Below are 14,990 nucleotides of genomic sequence, written 5' to 3' on the forward strand. Positions count from 1 at the left end.
GCAAAGCTGTGCAGGTGAGGTGGAAAAGCTGGGACTTGATGTAGGAGGAAAGAGCAGCCAGTGATGGGGTTTGAGCAAGGCTGACATAGTCTAAGCAGCAGGAGAGGAAGGGTATTGTAGCTGTAGTATGTGGGATGGATGAGAGAGGGCGCTGGGGAGGCGGTAACCTCTGATACAGGATGGCCAGACAGGAAGGCTGTTCCAGGGGTCAAGAGCTGCAGCAGAGTGGCAGGATTGGAGGGAGGCATAGAGGGAAATATCAGTGCTGGAGAAAAGGCAGGGTTCTGGAGGCAAAGCCTTTGAACAAGGACAGTGAGTGGCCACTGGCTCCTATAACGAATGCAAGTGTGTGGAGCTGAAATCCAGGGTTCCTGAGACTTCTGGGAGCTGGAGACTCAGAGGATAAAGACTGAATTAGCAGCAGCTCAGGCCAGTGTTCGCTGTCTCCACGGGGCACAGCTGGTTCTTGATGGGTGGTGGGGACAGGCTGTTCTGCTTGAGTGTCAGCCTATGATGGTAGCTGCAGTGCTGGGGGATTCATAGATCGTAAGGACAGAAGGGACTGTTAGATCATCTAGGCTGGCCTCCTGTACAGAAGAGGTCAGAGAATTTTAAGCAGCTACTCCTGTATTGGGCCCAATAACTTTGTTTGACTAATGCATATCTAATGGATGTACAGGCAGTGGGTGAGAGCCATGTCCCACCTGGCTGGTGAGAACCAGTGGAGAGGTGTTGATGTTGCTGTTGTGAATCATTGACAGTTATCTCCTAAGAGAAGGCAAGGAGCTGGCTTCTCTCAGCAAGTTAGACCCTGCTGTAGAAACCATCCCTTGGCATAGACAGTCTGCCCAACCATATCCCAAATCTCCCCTGTTGGGGCAAGATTGTTGAGGAGGTTGTGGTAAAGCATCTCCAGTAATATCTGGATTGTTCAGGTCTCTGACGCCCATCAGGTCAGCGTCAAGCTGGTGATGGATGAGCATCAGGTGTCCGAGCTGATTCTATCTGCTGCCTGTGACACCACTGGCCACAAGGCTTTGCTGATCTGTCTGAAGCTCCTAGCAAGAGTTGTCAGGGTGTTCAAGGGGCTCTGCTCTCTTCTTTTGAGAGATTGTGGTGATTAGTATTGGGCAGGGGTCCTATCTTGTCACCCTGTGACATACCAGAGTACAATCCAGACCAGTGAATAGCTGTGTCACCTCTGCCCTGTAACCTGGGGTGCCCCTTACAGTACTTAGCTGCTGTAACCTCCAGCATGGACTGCTCACAGCCTCCAGCATGTAAATCACTCTCAGCCACATCTATGTGTGCTCCAGCCAGCCAGACACACCTTGGCTCTTACCAGCCTTAAAGTCACCGCAGGGTGATTCCAACACACTCCCAGACCCAGATTTCCCCCCAGACACACATGTTCTGTCTTGCCCAGCCCTGTCCTGGACAGTACGAATATATTCAGTCTGTTATTCCTTTAAGGGAATAACATGCACACAACTTGCTATCCCAAATGGGGTTACCCAGACACTTCAACTTGAACACACTAGATTAGATAAAACAATAGAACAAGTTTATTTACTACAAAGAGAGATTTTAAGCGAGTGCAAGTAATAAGGCATAAAAATCAGAAGTGGTTGCAAGAAAAATAAATATAAAATGCTTACTGTCACCTAACTTAACAGTGCCTACATTAGATTCCCAGCAAAGTTCTCTCACCACATGCTTTCAATAGTCTTCCTAACCAAACTCTGCCGGTCTGGACCCCTCCCCCAGTCCAATGGCTGCATCCTTTGCCTCTTCAGGTACAGTGAATGTGATGGACAGGGAGAGAGAAGGTTGCCTTGGGGTGTTTGTCCCTCCTTTTTATGGTTCCAGTCCCCCTCTTGAAAAACATTTCCAGCTGAGAACCAGGAGCCAAAGAGTCTACGTGGAAGGACGTTCCTTGCTGTTTTTTTCACCTGTTTGAACTTCCTTTGTCTTCCCTTCCTGCTTCATGACTCTGCTTACAGTTTAAATGCATATTAAGCAAAGCCAACTTCTGTTTAGGCAGGGCTGTGAGGTTTGGAACATGTGTTAATAAAACCATACAGGGGAATCTTATAACTTCATAGACAGTGTTTCCACAAATATTTTACCAGCACAATACTGGCCAGCAAATTATGAGTTTTCAGATAATACTTTATGAAGCATACGTTTGACAGATGATATTACAATAGTGTTTAGGATGTGAATACAGGGGTATATTCGGTCCGACACCGCTATTGTTCAATATGTGTATGGGATCATCAGGGAGAGGTGAGGAAGTACATGTTGCAGCGACCTCAGGCTGAGGACTCCCAGCTCTGTATTTCCATCTCTCCCAGCCTCCGATGTAGGGGAGTGATTTACTCAGTGTCTCCAGGAAACTAGGTTATCGACCAGGGCAGTTGTCTGCAACTCAGCACAGGAGAGACTGAGATTACAAGGAAGGCAGCCAGAAGGAGTGGTAGAGAGTATGTTGGCTCCCAGATGAACAGGATCCCTCCATCACTGCCCAGGCTTGTAACCTGGGGTCTTTTTGGATCCCCAGTTGCTCTAGATTTTTAGCTGGCGGCAGCAGTTGAGCACTTGCCAAAGAGATTGCATCTGATTCCTTTGGGATACAGAGATCTCTCCAGGTATTTGTGATGTCAAGGTTGGATCATTGCAATGGGCTCTACATGGGGCTGCACCTTCAGTCCTCCAGAAACTGCAGCTACTTAAACAGTGTTCCCTACAGAGCACATTTCTGCCTGTGCTCCAGGGCCTGCACTGGTCCCAGTTGCCCTCCAGTTGCAGGTTTTTCATGGTTTAGGTCTCAAGAGGCACCTCTCTCCCCATGGACACTGCAGCAGCTGACACCATGCACAATTCTGAAGCTAAACAGGAGGAGGTGGGGAGGAGCTCCTGGACTTTGGAACATTCTCCCTGTCCCCAAATCTTGAGTCTGGATTTGGTGATGTTCAGTCCATGGTATAAGACCCACCCACTCTTCTTGGCTTTTCTGTGTGTGTATTGGGCGGTGGAGATCTGTTGGCAACTGAGAGGCTCTTCAGGAGTTCTTGTGAAGATTTCAGATCTGTTGTTTATTGCTGTGCTTTGTGTCTTGCACCTGCAGTCAGATGTACTTGAAACAAAACTACCATGCAATCCGCATTCTGGGTACTTCACAGACCTTCGCTAGCTCACAGTGTGACAATCGCAGAGCCCTCCCTGCCTTCCCCACCTTCCCTTTACATTCTCCCCTGAGACTTGTTTCCCTGCCTCTCTTACAGACAAACCTGGCTCAGGCCCTGCCCTCCTCTGGTGCTGCAAGGCCCTGCATCACCTGGGAGAAGCACCTGGGGAGAAGGCAGCCTCTTCCACATGCACAGGGCTGGCTCTGTGCCCTATGGACAAGACACTGGGAGAGAAGAACTTTCTGCAGCTTTTTGTCATGCTCTGCCACTGGGGAGCTGCTGTACAGGCCAGTCTCTGATTCTGGGCAGGAGGAGGTGATGGCATGACCAAGAGCTGGGGTCCTTGTGCAAATCTGTATGGAAATCTTGGTGGTGATTTTTCTGATACAGCTGGAGAATGAATGCCCTGTACTTCGTGTGTTTAGATATTTGGCTGTGAATGTCTTCTCCCTGTGTGCTGTCCCAGCTCTGTGCAGACAGCTGGCACAGCAGACCTCGAGCAAACCGCCCAATGACCACAAGATCTGTTAAGGTGCGAAGACACCTGGCCAAGTTTATTGTCAACAAAACATGGTAATAGCACCTGGCAGACTCTACGAGATACTAAGATGTGTATGCCCGTGATAAGGGACGCAGTTCAGTGAATGGCGGGACTTTCCATTCCCACCTCAGCTGGTCAAAGATACTCCCTCTGAGATACATCTTTATACCCCAATACAAACAAGTTAGTACTGCCTCTGACATGGTTACTGCCCCCTGATGTGGCTAGTTATCACCCATCACCTTGTACATGTTGGTCCAATCAAAACATCTCTATTACATACTGACAGGTTTCAGAGTAGCAGCCGTGTTAGTCTGTATTTGCAAAAAGAAAAGGAGGACTTGTGGCACCTTAGAGACTAACCAATTTATTTGAGCATGAGCTTTCGTGAGCTGTAGCTGTAGCTCACGAAAGCTCATGCTCAAATAAATTGGTTAGTCTCTAAGGTGCCACAAGTCCTCCTTTTCCTATTACATACTGTCATCCTGACCTTATCTTTTTAGGAGGGGTGAGTTTGTTCCTGTTATCCTTGAGGAACGTTTTTGTACCATCCTTGATTATCAGAATGTTCTGGTACCACTTAATATCAGGATGTGTTTGTGTAAGTCCTCTGTGCTTAGCGCTTCTTAGGAATGTGTATTTCTGCAATATCAGCCCTGTTCTGCCACATTCTATGAGCAGGTCCTCCCTCATACCAGGCCTCTAATACAAGGGCTTATGTCTCGGGCTTTCTTCCTACTACATTTTGGTTAACAAATCTGATCACTCAGGCTGTCTCACAGTATTCCTTTAGCTCACAATTAGAGTGCTGATTTTCAATCTCCCATTTTGAGTTTTCTCTGTGCTTTGGCAAGGTCACTGTGGGGGTTTGGACCCGCTGTTCTGGCAGGCCATGGATGTCTGGCGCTGGGGATAGGGAATTAAATTGATTTGTTCCTTTTGCCTTTCTAGCATCAAAACCAGAACTGAGACCCTCACAGAAACAGGAAGGGGCTGCTGCCTCCCCTAAGCCAAAGCCCTCACTTGGGCTACTCCCCCATCTCTGTGCTGGGTTCTAGCCCAGAACAGAGAAAATGAGGGACCTGTTCCTGTCCCCCATGCCTTGGTCTACATGGAGCAGTAACACTAAGTCTCCAGGCTGCACCATGGTGTCCCCTGACTCATGACACAGAGGACCTAGTACTGCACTGTTTACATTTTTGGGACAGCTTCTCTGATGTTAGGTGGAAGCCATGACCACAGGCGCCAGCTCCGTGGGTGCTCCAGGGCTGCAGCACCCATGGGGAAAAATTAGTGGATGCTCTGCACCCACCAGCAGCCAAGCTCCCCGCCCTGCCTCACCACCTCCTCCTCCTCCTCCCCTGAGCACGCCGCGTCCCTGCTCCTCCGCCTACCTCCCAGCGCTTGCCGCTGACAAACAGCTGTAGCAAGCTGCAGGAGGGGAACGTGGCACGCTCAGGAGAGGAGGCGGGGCCAGGGCGGGGATTTGGGGAAGGGGTTGGAATGGGCACGTGATTGGAATAACAGAGACTTGGTGGGATAACTCACATGACTGGAGTACTGTCATGGATGGTTATAAACTGTTCAGGAAGGACAGGCAGGGCAGAAAAGGTGGGGGAGTAGCACTGTATGTAAGGGAGCAGTATGACTGCTCAGAGCTCCGGTACGAAACTGTAGAAAAACCTGAGTGTCTCTGGATTAAGTTTAGAAGTGTGTGCAACAAGAGTGATGTAGTGGTGGGAGTCTGCTATAGACCACCGGACCAGGGGGATGAGGTAGATGAGGCTTTCTTCCGGCAGCTCACGGAAGCTACTAGATCGCATGCCCTGATTCTCATGGGTGACTTTAATTTTCCTGATGTCTGCTGGGAGAGCAATACAGCGGTGCATAGACAATCCAGGAAGTTTTTGGAAAGCGTAGGGGACAATTTCCTGGCGCAAGTGCTAGAGGAGCCAACTATGGGGGGCACTTTTCTTGACCTGCTGCTCACAAACTGGGTAGAATTAGTGGGGGAAGCAAAAGTGGATGGGAATCTGGGAGGCAGTGACCATGAGTTGGTTGAGTTCAGGATCCTGACGCAGGGAAGAAAGGTAAGCAGCAGGATATGGACCCTGGACTTCAGGAAAGCAGACTTCGACTCCCTCAGGGAACTGATGGGATCCCCTGGGGGGCTAACATGAAGGGGAAAGGAGTCCAGGAGAGCTGGCTGTATTTCAAGGAATCCCTGTTGAGGTTACAGGGACAAACCATCCCGATGTGTCGAAAGAATAGTAAATATGGCAGGCGACCAGCTTGGCTTAACGGTGAAATCCTAGCGGATCTTAAGCATAAAAAAGAAGCTTACAAGAAGTGGAAGGTTGGACATATGACCAGGGAAGAGTATAAAAATATTGCTCGGGCATGTAGGAATGAAATCAGGAGGGCCAAATCGCACCTGGAGCTGCAGCTAGCGAGAGATGTCAAGAGTAACAAGAAAGGTTTCTTCAGGTATGTTGGCAACAAGAAGAAAGCCAAGGAAAATGTGGGATGATGAATGAGGGAGGCAACCTAGTTACAGAGGATGTGGAAAAAGCTAATGTACTCAATGCTTTTTTTGCCTCTGTCTTCACTAACAAGGTCAGCTCCCAGACTGCTGCGCTGGGCATCACAAAATGGGGAAGAGATGGCCAGCCCTCTGTGGAGATAGAGGTGGTTAGGGACTATTTAGAAAAGCTGGACGTGCACAAGTCCATGGGGCCGGATGAGTTGCATCCGAGAGTGCTGAAGGAATTGGCGGCTGTGATTGCAGAGCCATTGGCCATTATCTTTGAAAACTCGTGGCGAACCAGGGAAGTCCCGGATGACTGGAAAAAGGCTAATGTAGTGCCAATCTTTAAAAAAGGGAAGAAGGAGGATCCTGGGAACTACAGGCCAGTCAGCCTCACCTCAGTCCCTGGAAAAATCATGGAGCAGGTCCTCAAAGAATCAATCCTGAAGCACTTGCATGAGAGGAAAGTGATCAGGAACAGCCAGCATGGATTCACCAAGGGAAGGTCATGCCTGACTAATCTAATTGCCTTTTATGATGAGATTACTGGTTCTGTGGATGAAGGGAAAGCAGTGGATGTATTGTTTCTTGACTTTAGCAAAGCTTTTGACACGGTCTCCCACAGTATTCTTGTCAGCAAGTTAAGGAAGTATGGGCTGGATGAATGCACTATAAGGTGGGTAGAAAGCTGGCTAGATTGTCGGGCTCATCGGGTAGTGATCAATGGCTCCATGTCTAGTTGGCAGCCGGTATCAAGTGGAGTGCCCCAAGGGTCGGTCCTGGGGCCGGTTTTGTTCAATATCTTCATAAATGATCTGGAGGATGGTGTGGATTGCACTCTCAGCAAATTTGCGGATGATACTAAACTGGGAGGAGTGGTAGATACGCTGGAGGGGAGGGATAGGATACAGAAGGACCTAGACAAATTGGAGGATTGGGCCAAAAGAAATCTGATGAGGTTCAATAAGGATAAGTGCAGGGTCCTGCACTTAGGATGGAAGAATCCAATGCACCGCTACAGACTAGGGACCGAATGGCTAGGCAGCAGTTCTGCGGAAAAGGACCTAGGGGTGACAGTGGACGAGAAGCTGGATATGAGTCAGCAGTGTGCCCTTGTTGCCAAGAAGGCCAATGGCATTTTGGGATGTATAAGTAGGGGCATAGCGAGCAGATCGAGGGACGTGATCGTTCCCCTCTATTCAACATTGGTGAGGCCTCATCTGGAATACTGTGTCCAGTTTTGGGCCCCACACTTCAAGAAGGATGTGGATAAATTGGAGAGAGTCCAGCGAAGGGCAACAAAAATGATTAGGGGTCTAGAACACATGACTTATGAGGAGAGGCTGAGGGAGCTGGGATTGTTTAGCCTGCAGAAGAGAAGAATGAGGGGGGATTTGATAGCTGCTTTCAACTCCCTGAAAGGGGGTTCCAAAGAGGATGGCTCTAGACTGTTCTCAATGGTAGCAGATGACAGAACGAGGAGTAATGGTCTCAAGTTGCAGTGGGGGAGGTTTAGATTGGATATTAGGAAAAACTTTTTCACTAAGAGGGTGGTGAAACACTGGAATGCGTTACCTAGGGAGGTGGTAGAATCTCCTTCCTTAGAGGTTTTTAAGGTCAGGCTTGACAAAGCCCTGGCTGGGATGATTTAACTGGGAATTGGTCCTGCTTGGAGCAGGGGGTTGGACTAGATGACCTTCAGGGGTCCCTTCCAACCCTGATATTCTATGATTCTTTGGGGGCGGGAGGGGGCAGGGCAGGGGTGGAGTTGGGGTTGGGCCGGGGGCAGAGGAGGGTTCAAGCACCCACCGGTGCCAGTAGAAGTCGGCGCCTATGACCATGACATCTGTGTTCCTATGGTCTTCAGCCATTTCTCTGAGTCCTGGGTGTGGGCAAAGTGTTGTCCAAGAGTCTGCTTAGGGAGCAAGGAAATGGTTAATGATTGGTAACCAGGGCAGAGGTAATATTCACAGCCTCCTTTCAGTGCTAAGGCAACCGTAGTGCGACATTATCCTGCTGTCCTAGCCTGTTGCTTTGACTCTGGCTTCCCTCTTTGTGGATCCCTTCACTGGTGCACCCTTCTCTGTCGCTGCTTGTGTTCGCTGTCAGGGCCCTCCTGGTCAATCCTCATCCTCCCTGTCCTCTCTCATTCGCTATCAAGTTGTTGACACATGGGTGCATGATGCCAGCCTCCACTGCCCACCTGTTAAATATTCAAACGAGCACCTTTATGCTTTCTCCCATGTTGCCTCTCAAGATTGGGAGGCTCTCCCTATATAAACCCTCAAAGCTACCTCATTATTCACCTTCAGATCCCTTCTTAAAACTCTCCTTTGCCGTGATGCCTAAAAAAACATGACCGTGATTAGGCTGTGATCTCAGTGGTCCTCTGGCCTATCATGTTGACCAATAATGTTTCATTGTTTCCTTGTACTCCCGTCAGTCTCTCTATCCATCTATAGTCTCTTGTTTGATACTTAGAACGTAAGCGCCTTGTTCCAGGGGCCTTCTGTTTTTTTTTTTTTTTTGTCCTTGTACAGCGCCTAGTACATTGAGGTCCTGGTCCATGACTAAGGCTCCAAGGTGCTACAGCCATCATCCCAAGCCATCAGTAACAATCACCAGCTCCTGCTACTTGACCTAGTGGTAGTTGATAAATTGTATAGTCAGTTACTTTAACTCACTTTGACTCATCATGAAATATATTCAGAAGACCAAAGAACCATTATCGGTCAGGTTTACTGCTAAAAACCAATAAGAAAATACTATGGGGAAAAAAGAGCCAATATGATACTGGTCTCTGGAAGCCATCTCATGCAGTGTTGTTACGTTCACCTTACACAGATGGTGCACTCCCAGAGTTATACGTTTCAGCTGATAGCATTTATAGGATGATTTGACATGTTACACATCTCTTTACATGTCACTAAAATGCACGCCATCTGTTCAACCCAGTTTCATCTTGTTGCTCTGTTCCTTCCCTTCTCTTTGTTTTGGATACTCCTATTCCAGGTACTGGTTTGTCAGTGTAACTACCTCTTGCTATGGTAAAATAATCATATGTCCTGATCCTGACAACTTTCATAACTATTTAAGCCAAAGCTTGCTTACTTACCAATGCAACGTGTTAGAAGACACTTAGCATAAGAGACCAGAATTATAGTAAAGATATCGGCCATCCAGGTGTGGGAAATCAGTATTTCAAGATTCCCATCATGGATAAGGTCATTCAAGGTTTGATCTGCCTTGTGCATGTCGTGGCTAATATGAATAATGTGCATGTTTTCTGTCTAGTAATGATTTTAATTTAAACTGAGTGGATTAATTTACATGTTTAAAAAACTGGTTGTAAGTTTAAACTTCATCTTGGTATTGGGGATCACTTTGGATAATAAATTCATTTTGAAAAACTGGGATAGACAGTATCATAGTGTGTACCACAGTGCTATGTACATGAGAAATAAACCAGAAATTTGGAGTAGTGACATTATAATTGTGGCCTCCATATATAAATTCAGTTTAATTACTTACTACACACTACTGTCCATCCATGTTATAGGTCGCCCTTTCTGCTTGTTGTGACCATCTGGAAAGCTTCACGAGGCAGGAGTGGCTAGCTTCTGTGTCCCATTGTACTGGCTTGAGCAATCGTGGCCACACACCTGATTTTGCAATGTTAAAAATGTTCCTGGCACAAAAAGCAGTGTGCAGTGCTCTTCAGGTTTGTATTGCTGTGTGATGCACCAGTAGTTGAGGTAGATGCTGTTGTTTCTTGTACATGCTGTCTTTCAGATAATCTTCCTGAATGGACAGTAGTTTATTTATTAAATATTTCTGTATCAGGAACCAGTATTGGTATACATGGAATCAGACACTGAGAAAGATTGTTTTGAATAACATGTGCCTTGATTAGAATGTTGTCACTGACCCCAGATTACCTGAGAACAGCCAGACTGAGTCAGACCAATGGTCCATCTAGCCCAGTATCCTGTCTTCCAGCAATGGCCAATGCCAGGTGCTTCAGAGGGAATGCACAGAACAGGCAATCATTGAGTGATCCATCCCCTGTCACTCCCAACATCTGACAGTCAGAGGCCTAGGGACACACAGAGCATGGGATTGCATCCCCTGACCATCTTGGCTAATAGCCACCGATGGACAGATCCTCCATGAATTTAGCTAATTCTTTTTTGAACGCTGCTTGTAGTTTTGACCTTCAAAACTTCCCCTGGCAACAAGTTCCACAGGTTGACTGTGCATTGTGTAAAGAAGTACTTACTTTTGTTTTATTTTAAAACTGCTGCCTATTAATTTCATTGGGTGACCCCTGGTTCTTGGGTTATGTAAAGGAGTAAATAATACTTTACTTTCTCCACAACATTTATGATTTTATAGATCTCTGTCATGTTCCCCCCGAAGTAGTCTCTTTTCCAGGCTGAAAAGTCCCAATCTCTTTAATCTCTCTCCATAATGGATTACAAATGGTACTAAAGGGGAACTACACTGAGGACAATACCATTTAGCTTTTTATTGCTAATAAGGTCAGGCAATTTCCTTTTTTTAATGTTGCCTAATGAGTTATGATAGTTAACACATAACTTCGATAATCAGTACAAATAATTTCTGTGAACCCAGTTTTCTTTTGCCTTTACATTATTTACTGCAATTAGTTCATTAATTTTTACTTCTTCTGGTGATGGTCCCTATGTAAATTCCACCTGTGGGATATGTGCACACATTATGCACTTGAGTTGAGGATTTTTTAGAAAGCAGTGTCCATTAATCTGCATGTGTGTCGTGGCTGTCCTCGTGCTCTGAACCAAGGGCATAAGGGACAGTGCAGACCAATGCCTCTCCTGTTCCTTCTTGCCACCACATGGTCTATGATAAAAATCTTTGGTGTCCTCAGCTCCTTCTCCTACTGTGTCATTTCTGTAAATATATTGTAATGTTACGAATTACACCTGATAGGTCACGCACAACAACTGCTACGAATTATACCTGATAGGTCATGCACAGTTTGAGTCTAGGCTGAGGCACATGAACAAAGTTCACAACTGCAGAGTTTCCAGAGACACTAAGTTTATTACGCTCAAGCGTGGTGCCCCCCTGCTAGCCAGGAGGGGACCCCAAATGCAGGTTATACAGAGATTATATACCTTTTAGCAAAGCATGTTGCCCTCGTGCATCGGAAACCTTAGCCAATAGACAAACCTTTTTCTTATCTCCCACCTATCCCTGCTAGGTTCATTCCCCGTGCTAAACTGTTATCCCGTCTCCTCACCGTGGCCTTGAAGCAATGCATCAGTAACTTTTCTTGTCAGGATGGGAGGCCCACAGGAAAAAGGCCAGGAGGCAGGGAGTTAGGAACAGACAAAGAACGGAAACTGGGGAGTTGAGACAGGTCGGAGGCGGGGGGGGGGGGGGTTCACAGGAATGCAGTATAGAAGGAACACTCCTTCTGGTGCATGATGTGCTTGCTTTTAGACAATGGTGGGCCCCAAACCAAAATGGAGTCACATATGCTAACTGTCCCTTAACAGTAAATAGTTCTTAGATCCTTTCCACCATTGATGAAGTTCACAGTCCAATGGGACCTCAGTTTTGTTTTTCGCCTCTCACCAATCTTCCCTTTGATCCTCTAGCCATATGCTCTATGGCCCATTGTCTATGAAAGTGGCCTTTCTAATTGCCATAACATCAGCCAGAAGAGTCGGTGAGTTGGGAGCACTCATGGTAGACCTGTCATATACAAGAAGAAAAGGTCTTGCTATGCCCCCACCCAAAATTCATCCCAAAAGTATCAGTATTTTTTCCTAAGTCACATGCCTTGGATGAAGAGAAGTGGCTGCATTCTCTGGACATCTGAAGGGCACTGACCTTTAATCTACAAAGAACAAAAGTTATTAGCAAGACACCTAAATTATTTGTTTCCATAGAAGAGAGATCAAGAGGTCAAACTATATCTGAGTAGAGACTTTCAAAATGGATCTCTGGTTGTATTATCCTTTGCTACCAGCTAGCTCACATTTCCCACCCCTTCCCCGGAGGGATTAGGGCTCGTTCCACCAGAGCACAAGCAATCTCTGCCACATATCTGAGAGACATGCCTGTACTAGAAGTATGTAGGGCAGCCACCTGGAGATCCTTGCACTAAGCATCATGCTTTGGTCCAGTCTTCTGCTGCAGATCCAGCTGTGGGGAGAGTAGTATTTCAGTCAGCGACCACTTTTGTGTCCTCGCATCCACTTCCTGTTTGACTATTGTTTGTTAATCTCTTACATGTGGAATACACATAGGGACCACCACTCAAATAAAAAATGGAGGTTACTTACCTGTAACTGCATGTGCTTCAAGATGTGTGGTCCCTGTCTGTATTCCTCTGCTCACACTCCAGCCCCTCTGCTGAGGATTATCTGGATTTGTGGCAAGAGGAGGAATTGGAGAGGTGTCTGTCCACAGTGTCCCTTATATCATTGGTTCAGAGCTCAAGGAGAGCTACGGCGCCTGTGTGGACCCACAGACATGGCTTGCTAAAAATAAATTCTGAATCCAGGCCTATGGTGTACATGCATATCCCATGTGTGGAATACAGAAAAGGACCATGCATCTCAAGGAACCTCCAGATACAGGTATGTAATCTCCATTTGTGTTTGATTAAACAGCTTTGCAATGGTTATGCATATAGTAGCTTATGTACTTGTTTTTCAGTAGCCAGGCCCTTATTCCCATGAACTATGGGTTCTGAATCTGTTTCTGCTGCCTGATGTTCACAATAGTTCATATTTTTTCATATTACCCCTGTTCCAAATAGGCATTCCAGCTTTTAATAATCCTGAAATGTAACCAATAATTCCATCCAGACTTTGGAGTCTCCTATTTTGAAAGATTCCAGATCGTGGGATGATCTCTTGCATGGCTACTGGGTCATGTGCACGTTCCTGATAAGAAACTATTATACTAATTAATAAAGAAGCATACAGTAATGATACATTTGCTTTTACACAATAACCAAATTAAGCCATATTCCAATGAGAGAGATTTAGTACTACACATGTATGCATGAACTCACTCTGTTTAATAATATACAGTTTAAATAACAATTAGACCAGGTCCAGCTAGTGGTCTTTATAATGTCTCTTGTGATGGACTTGGACCAGAAGGATGGAAGAGAGTAGTGGAAGGCAGGTATATCAGCCTCAGAACGATATCCCTGTTCCCTGGATAGCCAAACAAAGGCTACTCCAGGACAATTAACCAGTTAAAGTTGTTAGGCTAATGGAGACAGCTGAAACCAGTTAAGGTCCTATTCATTCTGCTTAAAAGCTCTCCTTTCCACACACTATACACTCAGTTGTCCATAAACGGTAGATTGATGTTCTCATGGGTTGATAGGATCGTTGCTATGGCCCCAGCTTTGGAACGGTCTCTTGGAGGAACCCCTTCAGTGTGCCAGATCCCCTAGGGTCTCACACTTCCTCCAGGGTAAGCCACGTGGCTTTACCACCTCCTTCACTTGGACCTCTGGGTCTGCAGCCCCCCTGCTTCACACCATGAGCTCAATTTAGTAAGTTCAACTGAGACAGACCCTGATGGAGATTTGGATGCTCTTCAGGGATTAATGCACCTCACCCTGCATTTGCAGTGACTCTCACAGAGTTGTCAAAACAGTAGGGCTTATTAGTCATGTGGAACACAGCATAGGAAATCTTTAGGTTCTTCTTCAAGGAGAGTCCCTGTGGGTGCTTCACTTTAGGTGATTGTGCACCCCTGTGCAGCAGTGCCTGGTTGGGTTACACATGCACTGTCCCTGTCTCGTGTTGCCTCAGGCGGTTACATACCGCAGTGCTCAGTTCCTTCTCTACTGCCTTTGGCTTGAGTCAGAACACTTAGCAGCACCTCTGTACCTAACCCTAAATAGCACAGTTATTTAGTTAAGAGTTAGTTGTTGACTAGCTTATAGTTAACTTTCCTGCCCTGTTTATTTTACTTCCCTTTTTATTAAAAAAAAATCTCTCATATTAGGAAGTTGTGTCAGTTGTTAGTGATCCTTTAGAGTAGAGTAAAAAGAAAAGGAGTACTTGTGGCACCTTAGAGACTAACCAATTTAATTGAGCATAAGCTTTCGTGAGCTACAGCTCACTTCATCGGATGCATACTGTGGAAAGTGTAGAAGATCTTATTATATACACACAAAGCATGAAAAAATAACTCCTCCCACCCCACTCTCCTGCTGGTAATAGCTTATCTAAAGTGATCACTCTCCTTACAATGTGTATGATAATCAAGGTGGGCCATTTCCAACACAAATCCAGGTTTTCTCACACACACACACACACACACACACACACACACACACACACACACACTCACTCTCCTGCTGGTAATAGCTTATCCAAAGTGACCACTCTCCTTACATTGTGTATGATAATCAAAGTGGGCCATTTCTAGCACAAATCCAGGGTTTAACAAGAACGTCTTGGGGGTGGGGGGGGGTAAGAAAAAACAAGGGGAAATAGGCTACCTTGCATAATGACTAAGTCTCTATTCAAGCCTAAGTTAATTGTATCCAATTTGCAAATGAATTCCAATTCAGCAGTTTCTCACTGGAGTCTGGATTTGAAGTTTTTTTGTTGTAAAATAGTGACTTTCATGTCTGTAATCGCGTGACCAGAGAGATTGAAGTGTTCTCCGACTGGTTTATGAATGTTATAATTCTTGACATCTGATT

General features: G+C 46.2%; 1 protein-coding gene across 8 annotated transcripts in view; it reads left to right on the forward strand.

Annotated features, from left to right (window-relative positions):
- LOC140911037 (myosin-IIIb-like) overlaps positions 1-14,990 on the forward strand; it is a 155,083-nt gene that overhangs the window by 120,852 nt on the left and 19,241 nt on the right. For 4 of the 8 annotated variants that reach the window (XR_012158817.1, XR_012158820.1, XR_012158821.1 and 1 more), the window contains one exon: positions 9,819-9,980. The exons of 2 other annotated variants lie outside the window; for them this stretch is intronic. The gene's annotated coding sequence lies outside the window, so the exon portion shown is untranslated. Of the gene's footprint in view, positions 1-1,796; positions 2,283-3,287; positions 4,049-9,818; positions 9,981-14,990 lie in introns of those variants that run through there. 2 more of the 8 variants (XM_073343220.1, XM_073343223.1) reach the window with 2 other exon arrangements.

Source organism: Lepidochelys kempii, chromosome 5 (genome assembly GCF_965140265.1).
Source record: "Lepidochelys kempii isolate rLepKem1 chromosome 5, rLepKem1.hap2, whole genome shotgun sequence".
Classification (NCBI taxonomy): Eukaryota; Metazoa; Chordata; order Testudines; family Cheloniidae; genus Lepidochelys; species Lepidochelys kempii.